General features: G+C 41.2%; 1 long non-coding RNA gene across 1 annotated transcript; it reads right to left on the bottom strand.

Annotated features, from left to right (window-relative positions):
* Positions 1-12,523: 12,523 nt before the first annotated feature.
* On the bottom strand, positions 12,524-13,251 carry LOC306821575. Its single transcript, XR_013778813.1, has 2 exons — positions 12,887-13,251; positions 12,524-12,842 (listed from the first exon to the last, which is right to left on the bottom strand). It is a non-coding gene; the product is annotated as an uncharacterized lncRNA (long non-coding RNA).
* Positions 13,252-13,486: the final 235 nt, after the last annotated feature.

Below are 13,486 nucleotides of genomic sequence, written 5' to 3'. Positions count from 1 at the left end.
TATTTGTACATATATAAGCCGCACTTGATTATAAGCCGCAGGTGTCCACGTTATAACAAGAGCTATTTACACAGAAAGACGTGACACAAAGACATTTTTTTAACTTTTAATGAAATACGTACTACTGGTAACATCCGCAAATATGAAGCCTACTGTAAATCCTTTATCAAAGAGTGTCTGTAACGCGGCTGATGAAAAAGATTACCGTAATATATTTCACAGGAAAAAGTCCATCCATTCACTGCCTCAGAATGACTTCATTACTCACTTCCTCAGTCTCTTTTTCGTTGTCGCTGTCAGTGTCAACTTTACGTGCAGCAGCTCTATTTCCTTCTTTGACAGCCAGTTCGATCGCCTTTAACTTGAAAGCTGCATCATATGTATTTCTCCGTGTGTTTTCCATGATGAGGGTGCGTGCATAAAGCGCAAAATGACTGAAATTAAGATCCGATGTGACGAAGTCAAATGTTTTTGCGGCACAAGCTCATTGTCCCGCAAGAAAAATCCATAAATAAGCCGCATCGTTTTAAAAGCCGCAGTGTTAAAAACCGCGACAAAAAGTAGCGGCTTATAGTCCGAAATTTACGGTACATTGTGTTTATGCCTTGTATTATTTAAGTCTATTGTATTTTTCTTTAACCCCTTTATTTAATTAATGTAAACTGGCTCATAGCTGTTCTTTTTTTCTTTTTGCTATTTGATGCTGTTTATATTCCCTGTTTTACTGTTTTTTGGAGCTATTGTAACACCCAAATTTCCCCTATTGGGGGATCAATAAAGTTTATCCTTATCCTTATCCTTAAATGTTAGAAGTCACAAGATTATATAGTTATCAGTTAGGTACCTCCTCTAGAATATTTGTATGCTGTGTCGGCAGAAGTTTTAGCAGAAATGGCGTGATGTTCAGTTTCTGGTAAAGAAGGTGTCCTTGAAGTGTTGCAATAGGAGGACATTCAGTACACAGTCAGTTCAGTGCCACAGAGTTTAGATTTAGAACATTAGAAGCGGAGGAACATTTGCCTAAGTGAATAGTTTTAGCAGTACAGTAATTTGGTAAATGGTTATATACTTTAATAAGTGAGTTATTAGTGTGAAACTGGGATAATATTTGCTTGGTATTTGACCACTGCTTTCGGAGAGTTAAACCTCTGTTGTTTTCTTTATTTGTGCGCAGCGCACTGTGTGTGTTTCTCTGTGAACTCTAGTGTCGTAACAGAGTTATAGAATTCATGATCAAAAAGACCGGTGTAAACACCGTTTAATATCAATTCGGCCACTGGCTTCTGGTGATGAAGTAAACTATTCCTGAGTTGTGCGTGAGTTCCAGACAGAGAGATCTGTGGCTTTTCAGACGCTGCAGAGACAAAGATCAGGTAGAGACAGAGTTTTACTCGGCCTCTAGACAATAGACCATGTTGGTAAACCTCCCTGCATTTGTGACTGGAGTTTTGAGACTCTAGCATCACTCTAATCCACAAATGTGTTTTTGTAAAAGGGGGTCGTCTGCAGTCAATCAGATGTCTCTCTCCTTTACAGCCAATCATGAATGCCTCCCGGCGAGGGTTTTTTTCAACTGTCGTCATACGTCACACAAACACACACAGAGAGAGAGAGAGAGAGAGAGAGAGAGAGAACTCAGCTCCAATGTGTATTGAACATAGACTGTAAAAATAATGGACGGGACAAGGTCCCCTGTGAAGTGAAGCTTTTTTTTTTAGATCGCCCCCTACTGACTGGCTGCAGTATAGGTCATAAGCCCCGCCTCCTCAATGATAACAGACGGGACTTGGGTCAAACTGTTAAGTTAAAATACTCGTCACATAATTTTTTTCCAGACCCAAACTCTGCTGTGATCATTAGATATTATCACCCTACATGGTGTTCAAGTGCTCATTTTTCTGTGAAGTTTGTTTTAAATAAGTTATTTGAGGTTAAAAAACGGGATTTTACGTCACACATGGCGATGATTGACAGCCGCGGATCTTGCGTATCGCTCTTGGTAAATAAGCAGTTACGTCGTGAAGTGAAGCCGAGACTCCACGGAGCTTTTCTGTTCAGTTTTTTCGTCTTTTTTGAGCTGGTGAAAGCTGTTTTTTCTGCAGTAAACTAATGTCACGGACCTGTGGACTCTAAGGGAGCTTTGCAGTTTTTACAGTAAGTAATAAAGTTTGATTTATGTGTCATTGCTTAAAGCGCTATCGAGCGAGCTAACATATTAGCAGGCTAAGCTAGGTTAGTTATCAGGTATGATTTATCTATTTATTTTACTTTTTAATATGAGCAAACCTAAGAACTGACATATGTTTCTTGATATTGTTATATCGTTTTTGTGAGTGGAATTGTATTTAAAATAAAAAACATGGTAATTAAAATCAGCTCATAGATGCCGTTCATTGACTGTATAGTTATGTTTCAGTAAATAAGAAATAGGTCTGGTAAGGTTTTAAAAAAAGTAAGTGTACATGTTTACAGTCTGTGTAAAGAGTGTGTTATACAGAGATTAACATGTCACCATGCAGGCTGATATTTATAATACTGTATAATGAGGTAGAATATTTCTCTAGATATCAGGATAAAACTAAAGTAAGCTCTGATTTAACTTCTGTCTGATTTAAGAGACTGACAGAAACGTGAACACAAACAATCAGCAGTGGTGTAATATAATATTAACCAAGCATCACGCTGCTTAAAAATGCCAAATATTCAGCATGAGTTTACACACACACTACCAATCCAATAATCACAAGTTGATCATGTTGTACATTTAATGACGCTTATTAATAAATGGTGTTATAACTTGACAAAACCTGACACAGACTACAAAACAGGCTGCTTGTTATGGTGGTTAGGAGGAGACAGACAGGCTCAATAAAAGAAGGCATAAAGATCACGTTTCTCACAAAATTATATATTAATGTTTCTTATTTTGCATATATAATCATTAATGAAGATTTTATGTCTTTTAATAGGTATTTCCCTGTTTTCACCAACATATTATACATTAAACTGAGGATTTCCTTTTTCTCATGTTGTCTCTCTCTTCCAGCTCGTCCTCGGAGGATTGCAGGACCTGACCACTGCTTCTCTTACCAGGGCGTTTGGTCTGATCTTACACTGGACAGCGGTCTGATGTGAAACAGTGGGCCGAGTGTCGCGCCTGAGCCACAGAGGACGCAGCTCGCACGTCCTGAGCAATGTTTGACTATTCATTCAAAAGATGAACGGAAGAAAAGAGAGGCTGTTTAATACCGAGGTTTTTCTTATAAGCCACATTTTGTTTTTGTTATTTTTAGATTAATCTGCTTTAACTTTAACATACTGTTCACTCATTTGCCTCTTTCAAACCTGTATAACCCACAAAAACCTTAAATACTGCCTCCATCTAACTGAACAATCAAGTGAAAGAAAGTAGCTTAAAATACCACACTATGTTTTTAAGCACAATCTGTATTTGTTCAAGTTACAAGACTAGTGTTACATTTCATGTGATTGAATAAAATATAATAATGTAATTGCCTTCTCAGTCGTGTCTGTATCATACCACTCTACTGTCTTTATGTGCATGCTGTCTTTAACACTAACCTGCATTAAATGTTCAGCACTCGAGTGTTGATGTACTTTTAAAGCTATTTGTTTCCCAGCTGTGACTTCTGTCATTACAAGAACATGAGACAGTCCATGTTTTTACAGCTTAAAACAGGAGAGAAAAGGTTCAAATCAATGAATACTTTATTTGATTTATAACACATAGTGTGAATGATGGTTCAGTTATAAAAGTGAGGAGGTTACTGGTTTGAATCCCTGTCTGACAGGAGTCTCTCTGTGAGTAGTTTGCATGCTCTCTTCCCTCCACAGTCCAAAGGTGTTCACCGAGAGGAGAACAAAGTAAGGGAGACCATCAGGTGAGCTGGCAGGGGTATCTGTATCAGCCATCTTTCTTCTTCCTTGTGTCTAAAATGAGGATAATAAAAAACAATGAGATAAACATCTTAGACAAGGAAAAGAACCAGAGAAAAGGTCCATACAAACAGAAACCTTAATGAAACAGATTCATTTACCAACTCCACAGTTATGCACAGAAACACATACTCTGTAAATGTACATAGAACTGAAGTAACTACTGACAGCAGATATAACTTTAGTACTATGTGCATCACTACTTTCAATCATATAACATATTTTCACCAGCATATGTTCGATCTGTACACAGTTTATGTTGCTAACTTAGCTTAAAATAGTTTTAGTTCGTTTTTTGCCAAAAATAAAAGGTTTAATAACCCACACAGTTAAAGAAGATAGATAGATAGATAGATACTGAGGGAAATTCAAGGCATCCAGTAACAATAAACAAGACATACAGGACACGAAAAAACGTTTAAATTCAATAATTAATATAAAAAGTGTGATTTTCTTAATTTCTGAATGAACTACGTTTAGATATTTGACTTGAAATATATGGTGGTTTTGTACTCACGTTTATGGTCGGTAGATGAATTTCTCTCCGTAAAGATTCTTAAGTTCTTGGCGTAGCTGGGCTGCGTAAGCTATCAGAGCGGTACGCAAAGTGGGCGGGGCGTGTTGCCAGGGCTCCTCCCGCCGGACCCTACTGCGCAGACTCTGGTTGCAAAATTCCAAGATGACAGCGCCCATGAGGGCTGTAAAAAAGCTTCACGAACGTAGAACGGAAACAGCTACAGTCCACACCCACTGGTATTGAATGTATACACAGTCAGTGGACTGTCCTCAGCGCGCACACAGAGAGAGAGAGAGAGAGAGAGATAGTTTTTCCTCTCTCCTCGGGACTAAGACTGCTCTCATGTGCTTGGACGGATGTTGGAAGTGCTCCGATCTCATATCAGGGATATTCAACATTTACTTACATTAAATTCTGTCTTAAAAATGCAAAATGCAGCTTAACGCTTTATTTGTGCATTTTGTGATTGACGGAAAAAACACAAAATAAGGTGGATGTGTGTTACCCCCTTGTTTTAGTTTTGGTGGTCTCGCCTAACTTTATGATGGGTCTTCTACAGAGAGGTAGCACAAGAACAGTCTCAACACTGGTTCAGTTACAAAGGGAAAATGTTTATGGAGTATTGTGGGAGTCTGTGGGGACTTTGGTGGTGAGTGGTCTGGGGTTGCTGCAGGTCACCCAAAGCTCTGTCTCCCTTTGATAGGCAATCTCTTCTAAACAGCCTTTAGATTGTGCAAATGTTTGGCTGTGCACTCTTTGAGGGACAGGTTCTTAAAGGTGGACACCAGCTCAAAGAACATTTTTAATTATGTAAATCTATCTATCAAAGGATTTTGATGATGCTTTGTAACGCTTCAATTTTCTTCAGTCTTCTGGTAGTGGCTCCTCAGAGCTGGTTCTAGCCTGTCAGAGGTAGCACCAAGCATGCAGAGTTGCTACCCACTGTAGGGTGCTGAACAAAGTGAGGCACAAGTATAAAAGAGAGGGGTCGGGTGAGTAAAAAGACTTACCAGTGTTGAGGTTAACTCGCAAACCTGCTACAAAAGCCAAACAAAAAAATAGCATGACCAAATAACATACATTGTTTTTCATAAATACTCAGAACTGGATCATAGGGCTCCATAACCTTTTTGTCTATTCATTAGCTAAATGCTGCTGCTGATTCTTCTGTACTGTCGGTCAAGTCAAATGTTTAATACAATATATTTTAATGTAAAATGTAGTGGTACTTGGGTACAACATGTACTTATTGAAAATGTTCCCCCTGCTCTTGTATGATGTTTGTCTCTCTCTTTCTGAAGCAACACGGTGCCCTCAAACACAAGCTGAAACATTTCAGGTCCAGACAGTTGATATGTGCCTCAGGCAGATGATATGCATTTATCTGAATAATTCTTATGACGATGACTCACATGTTCGGAGCTGTTTGGAACTGGAAGAGGAAGACATGGTTAAAAACAACAACATGGGTTTACTTGTGTTGAGAACATGTAACACAATGTACATGTCATTATAAGGAAGTTAATAGGAACAAGAATGGTGTCCAAGTGTTTTTTTGTCAATCTTACAGCTGACACCACAAAATAAACATCGATCAGGTGACTCAGTAAACAAGGCTGTTGCTAATAAGCTGTGAAAAACTAAGACCCTCTTTGTTTCACAAAGGTCAATATGTAAAATCTGCCGATTTTGAAAGAACCAGTGCATAGGGAAGGACTTTTTCTGTTTTCTCCTGTACAACAATACTCCATTCCATCTTCTGCACTCCTTTGATTATCAGAGTGTATAGATTCTGTACAGCCCAGCTTCTCTAACCAGGTTATTATTATTATTCATTTTACTTCAATGTTTTGTAAATGTCCCATTTTAATGCTCTTAAATTTGAGAGTTACAAGTGGCTCTCATACACATGGACTAACACACAATACAAAACAACAAACACTGGTCTATGAGGTCTGAAGGACTTTCTGCTCTGGGGTTCTTTCATACCTAATGACCTGTGTGTGTGTGTGTGTGTGTGTGTGTGTGTGTGTGTGTGTGTGTGTGTGTGTGCGTGTTACTGTCAGCACTCTGTCAAATATTTGTCGAGTTCTTGTACCACAGCGACAGAGGTGGCTCTGTGGGCTGAATACTTCACTCCTCTCATTGACCAGTGTTCTCTTCTTACTCCTCTTCAGTGTCTCTGTAAACTCGTAATTCTTTTTAGTGTCAGACAACAAGAGAGGAAGACAGAGAGAAAGAGAGAGAGAGAGAGAGAGAGAGAGGGAGGACTGGTTGTTTCAGCTGACACATCAGTAAGATGCTGCAGGAAATGACACACTAGCATGACCAGCATCGCCTCCACACACACACACACACACACACACACACACACACAGACATCAGGGTACATACTATAAGTGACATCTTTATGTGATAAATACTGTAGACCCACTTACACATATCTTGCACACTTGACTCTCACTAAACTCCACTAAATTATTATCTTCTCCGTGTAAGAGATGTCAAATTCAAAAGTACTATCACAACAAACATCCAACACAAATCTTTTTTGTTCTGTTAGTGCTTTCCCCTGCAGCAGTGAGTATGTTCATGAACTTTATAAAGTCAGCTTTCATAGACAGCTTGGTTTCTCTCCCCACCCCTTCACATTGTTGCAGAATTCAAGTCTATTGTCTGAGTTTATGGAACCAGTGGCAGCATCAATTTGACTCTCACAGACATAAGATGACAGAAACACACAACAGGATCATTTCACCATCAGGGGTATAGCATGCAAGCCTTGACTGGACTCTCCAAAAAAGCTCAGTGAGGGGGAAGTGGAGGGGAAGTGACTTATAAAAAATAAGTGATAGCAATCAAATTTAAAAAAGGCTCTCAAGACTAAAGGTTCTTGAGCAACTACATTTGCGATTGTGTCAATCTTCTTTGAGTGGTTATCAAAATGAATTATGAAACAGCATCACAAATAGAACATAGGATCTTTACATCTAGTGTCAATATTTTCTGTTTAACTCAGGCTCAAGTACTGCAGAATAAAATGGAACAGAGAGAAAACACAACAAAAAAAATCCAGCTGGTGACACAGCAGCATGTACAACCCTGAGCAACAGAAACAATGAGAAATGGTCCAAAGGAACAATAAATGAGTAAACCCATTGATGAGACGGTTACATTTTCATTAATAATAAGCTCAATTCATGGCTTTGTTCATACGTTATTGTTTTGATAGATAGATAGATAGATAGATAGATAGATAGATAGATAGATAGATAGATAGATAGATAGATAGATACTTTATTGATCCCGAGGGAAATTCAAGGCATCCAGTAGCAGTATACAGTGCTGAAATAACTAGTAGGTGTACTGAGGCACTTTGCGATGGGGGAACTGGTGTTCACCTGCCCTCACCAGCCAAGATATAGCCCAACACATAACAAATATTGGTACATCATGCAAAAACTTCATCACAGAAGAAGTGAGGCCATTGATGGTTGTGTTTGTGTCCTGTACCCCTCTGTAGGACTCTGGAGCAGCTGACCATGGCAGTGTTTGTCATATGGAAGGAGGGGAAAGGACTACAGGAGCCACCTGCAGACATTGGCATTGTCATTGAGGGCGTGAAAGTGTTGCTTAAACTGGCTTTGGTTGTCTCAGCCTGTGCCCTGCTTCGAGGCTTGATTTATGTACTTAACCTAACTTACCCAAAACCCCTTCGCTTCACTTTTGAAGTGCTCCTTAAAATAGTCATGCAGCTTGATCAACACAAGATGTCTACCAAAGTCCACAATCTGTATAGAACACTTCAAAACTCGCAGTAACGACCCTACGATGTATTCCTCCTCTGGAACATCAAATGGCCTAGAGCCAATTTGTGCTTTTGCTTTTTTTTCCCTCTTTTTTTTTTTACAGGTTTGACAGAAGTTTTTTTTCTTCAGACATGTTTACTTCCGTTTGTAGGGAAAGTTATAGCTGGTTAAAAAGGATTCTGTATACTCTTGGCATTTTTTCATAGTTAAAATATGTTTTTACCAAATAACGGGCTGTAAACAACAAATATTTTCTTTTCTTGTGGCAAACAATATAATTTGGTTTTATTTATTTTTTTAATTACAATGATTTTGTTTATTTTATTGTTGCATGACATTTTAACAGTAAGTAATTGTGGTCTCTCATTTTATTTTATTAATTTACTCTTTTTGATTGAAAATTAATATATTTTTACTCACCAATCAGTGAGAGAAGTGAGAGCGACGGGATGAGGCAATCTTTCTGATGTTGGGCTTGTACTCTGTTGTTGCAATCCTGAGGCACTGTCCAAGATGTGTATTGGAGAGTCTGTTTCTGTCCTGACTCTTGATCATGTTCATTGAAGAAAATGATGACTCACATATATATGTGGAGGGGAACATTGTCAGTAAAAGCATTGCAACAGCTCTGGTGTTTCTGAATCGAGCTTGTGGAACCATGTTGATCCAAAAGTCACTTACTCCAACATCCTTGTGCTGTGCTTTGAGCAAATCAGAAGTTGCCATTTCCAAGACCTCCATCTGAAGAGCTGCCTCATCAATAGAAGGCACCAGTGTTTTGGCCTCTGCAGTCCACTGGCCATCAGCTGGAACAGAGAACGGCTGTCTCAGGAAGAGGAGGATGTCACTTGAGAGTTTAGGTGAGTTTTCAAATCGTTCCTTGAAGTTTTTTGCTAAACACAAAATCCTTCATCGCTGGATGTTCCTGCATGTCGTGCTTTTCACAATGCTCCCGCAGCCGTGGAAAGTGCAACTTTCTTCCGTGAATGTCTCTCTCCAGAAGGTTCAGCTTTGACTGGAAAGATTCAACTGCCTCGTACATGTCAGCAACAGTGTGGTTTTGGCCCTGTAGTTGCAGGTTTAGGTGGTTTAGATGAGACATAATGTCACACAAAAAATTAACATCTGCCATCACCTTCTTGTCAATTAAAAAGCACCGAAATTCTTGGGCTTTTTTGCTTTGCAGATTGGACAAAAATAACACAATCTCCTCACGCAGGTCGCACACCCTCTCCAACACACGGCCTTTGCTCAACCAGCGAACATCGTTATGCAGCAGAAGATCCTTGTGTTCAGAGGACATTTCCTCCAGCAAAGCTCTGAAAAGACGATGTTGCAGACTAGAGCTCTCACGAACAAAGTTAACAAGTCTTGTCACTGTATCCATCACCTGTTGCATTTCTCCACTGAGTTTCCCGCACAACGCTGTTTTGTGAATGATGCAGTGAAATGTCAACAGTGCGGGGTTAGCGGAGGAGAGCCGGCTTACCAAGCCCTTGCGTTGTCCCACCATTGATGGAGCCCCGTCTGTCACCACTGATACAATTTTGCTCAAATCCAAGCCGTTCTTCTCAAAGAACTGTGTCAACTCGTTAAATACGATTTCTCCGGTTGTGCGCCCCGGTAGAAGAAGCAAACAAAGCAGCTCTTCCCGAAATGTCATCCCATCAAAAAATCTTACAAACACAGCCAGTTGCTCCATATCGGTTCGGTCACAGGACGAATCTACTGCTAGTGATATGTTTTCTGCTTTCTTCAGATCGGTGAGTAGAATGCAAAAACACTCCTCTGCTAAAACTTCTACTCTTCTGGTTGCCGTGTTTGCCGACAGTGGCACTTGCTTTAACAGCTCCACAACAGCTTTCTTCTTTTTCTCATCATGACTTAAAACTTCACCTGCCATATCAACTGCACATGTTTTAATCAACTCGGCATCAGCAAAGGGCTTCTTAGCTTTAGTAAGGGTCCATGAAACCTGCAGTGATGCAGCTGTGGCGCTGTCTTGTGCAGATGTTGATTTGTTTATAGTAGAAACGGACTGCTTGTACGACGTTAGCATGCTTGCTATTTTCAGTTTACGCTGATCTGATTTTGTTGGGTAGTTGGCATTGAAGCTAACTGCATGCATAGTGTTGAAGTGCCGCTTTAGATTCTCGACTTTACTCACAGCAACAGTTTGCGTGCATATTAAACATGTTGGTTTTGCATTGGCATGGTCCGGTAAAATAAAACAAAATTCCTGTGTCCAGTTAGCTTTAAACTGACGGTTCTCCTGGTCAACCTTCCGCTTCTTAACAGAGGCCATGTTGTTCTTGGTCCATTATTTATCGTCTCTTGCTGGTAATATTTCGCTTTGCTAAAGCGTTCGGCTAGCTGGTGATGACTGAGAGAAGAGGATTAAGCGTGTGCGCGCATACGTGTACGCATGCGCAGAAGGGCAGTAATACGGGTCAAGTGTACGGTGAGGGATGAGGTCAAAATACAAACAAACACTATATTTCAACTAATGTCAGGTTATTACATTGTGTCACTGGGTCCGCACGGGCCGGACACTGAGCCCTCGCGGGCCGGATTTGGCCCGGGGGCCGCTAATTGGGGATGGCTGTTCTACATGGTGCCATGGTCTCCTTCACTGTTTCCCCCGCAGCAGAACCACATCATGTTTTCCATCAGCAAAGCCTTTACTGCAAAACGCTGTTATGGAAAATTTTACTCCATGTGTACTACGAAGGTCTCATAGAATCTGTCATATCTAATGTATCTGAAATGTCTTAGAATACTACATGCACAGCATATTGGGTGTTTTGTTTCCCATCAGTTTGTTCCCTTTATTCTGTTTCTCACACTCTGTACATGTGGGAAGAGTCACCAAGGCTCTTTCTCACTGGACTTCATCTCCTTCTCAGCCTTGGGAGATGGTAAATAGTCATGTAGTCTCTTTTCTCACACTAGGGGATTGATCGTGCCCTGCCAGGTGGGCAGTGTCTCTATGTGGCGTGATGGGGGAGTGATCTGTGTAGTGTGATGGAAATGTATAAGTGTTCATGTTTGCCTTTTCTCGGGGCCTCTTTCTCTCCTCACCGTGTGAGAGAGGGGTCTTCGAACGCTTATCTTGCCTTCGAATAAATGTTCGTTGAGACCAGATCGATCTTGGGCTTCCTTTTTGAATAGATCTTCTCACTCTTTATTTTCACTCTTTGGTAATGTGAAAAATTCCACAACAATTTGGCGTTGTCGGCAGGATCCAGCGAGCTGCTACACGAGGGGAACGGGAGAACGGTGCTTGGCCAGCCTGAGGAAAAAAACTCAGTCCACCTGTTTGAACAGGGGAGCCGGAATCTCGTTTCCTGCGTCTACGGCCGCCTGGATCCAACGGACTTGATCCGAGAGAATACTGGGTGAGATACTATTCAAATCATAATTATGGACTTTCTGGGAAAGGGAAGACGGGTGTTTTTATGATTTCAAGCACTGTAAAGAGAGAAAATCAGGGACTTTCCAAGAAAAGATCAGTGCTCTTATGATTTCAAGCACAATAAAATCTGAAATCCGGAGATTTTCCAGGGGGAAAATCGAGTGTTCTTCTGATTACATGCACTATAAAGAATAGAAATCAAGGATTTTTCTTGGAGACTCAGTGCTCTTATGATTCGAGCACTATAAAAGTGAAGAATCAGGGGACTTTCCAGGGATGTTCAAAGTGTGAGAATATCCTCGTGGCAAGCCAGTGCCCTTAGCATTTCGGCACTATAAAGTTAGGAAAGCCAGCAAGAGACGTCTTGACTGTAACAGGGGGGTCCGGATCCACTAAGTGTCAAGTGCCTTTCCCCGACAGTCCATTGTGTAATATTATGATATAAAAGAAAAAAGAAAAAGAGAAAACAGGAAAAAAGGGAAAAAAACAAACAAACAACAAAAAAACAAATACGGTGAAAAATGTTTCGAATGTCTGAATGAGTGGATGATTGAATATGGATTTCCAGAATGAGTTTCGTTGAACTTAAATCAGTTATAATAATAGTAATAATAATAATAATAATATAAATAAAGACAGTATAAATAAAAGAAAAAGGTAAAGGTGAAAGTTAAGGATTTGAAAAGATATGGGAGTCATAGCAAAAGCATGACAATGTGGAAAACTGCAGTGAGACTCTCGCTGCAAAAGAGAGAGAGGAAAAAAGGTCATGTAAAAGATGGCAGAGGGAAGAGTTTAAGGTGGAGATGTAACTGGAAGAAAAAACCAGTTCAGCCCACCTCCATATAGGTCTAGTGATACCTCACGCCTGTCTCCTTATGCCCCATTGCAGGCACCATTGCAGGCCCTCAGGGTGACGGACTTGGACCTGGACTCCTACCCTCCCATGCCACCGTCCCTGCCACCACTGGAACCAGACCAGCCGGAACCAGATGACCAGCCTCCTCCCCATGATCAACAGGGCCCAGCGAACGGTTCTCCAACATCGCAACGTTATGACAGCCCTAACATTGCCAGCTCCAGACCAAAGAGCAAAGCATCCGGATTGGGATAACACAGACACTGGAATACAAAGCTGCTGTTGCTACTCTGAGACCTGAGAGACGAATTCTTCAGAAACACTGATACCTGCTCTGACCCGAGACCTGAGAGACGAATTCTTCAGAAACACTGATACCGGCGCTATCAGGAGTGTTATGCAGCGCCCAGAGAAGCAAGCTGCTGATTTCCTGCATTGCCTGACGGAAGCCTTTAACCGTCACTCAGGCCTCCTCTGCAACCACACTATGGATGTTGCAGGGCAGACATGGTGTCATGGTGTAAGGTATGGAGAGCTCCAAAGACACGTTTTACACGCTCAGGACGTGGTGAATGAGCGAGAAGGGAGCAGAAAAGAAAAGAGAGACACTGTTGCATAAGCTGCTGCCCGTTTCCAGGGCCTGTCCCAAAGACACGGATGCGAAGGGGGCCGAGCCCTTGACTGACATTCTGACGTGTACCATGCTGGCAACCTGACCGATGAAGGGACGATTGCCCGCAGCGAGGAGGAGCTGAAGGAGGAGCCACCGGTGGGGACGGACGGGAGGTTGGGACTCCAGGTGCAGACGTCAACCCAGTTGCTGAGGGTCCTGCCCAGGGGCGTGAGATACCCCACACACACACACACACACACACACACTGCTACACTCTGTTGAAACGGCGCCTGCTTCTACTGATTCACATAGGTTA

The sequence above is a fragment of the Symphodus melops genome, assembly GCF_947650265.1.
Source record: "Symphodus melops genome assembly, chromosome: 3".
NCBI classification, from domain to species: Eukaryota; Metazoa; Chordata; class Actinopteri; order Labriformes; family Labridae; genus Symphodus; species Symphodus melops.
The sequence above is the reverse complement of the archived record's forward strand: the minus strand, read 5'-3'. Positions and strand labels throughout refer to the sequence as shown.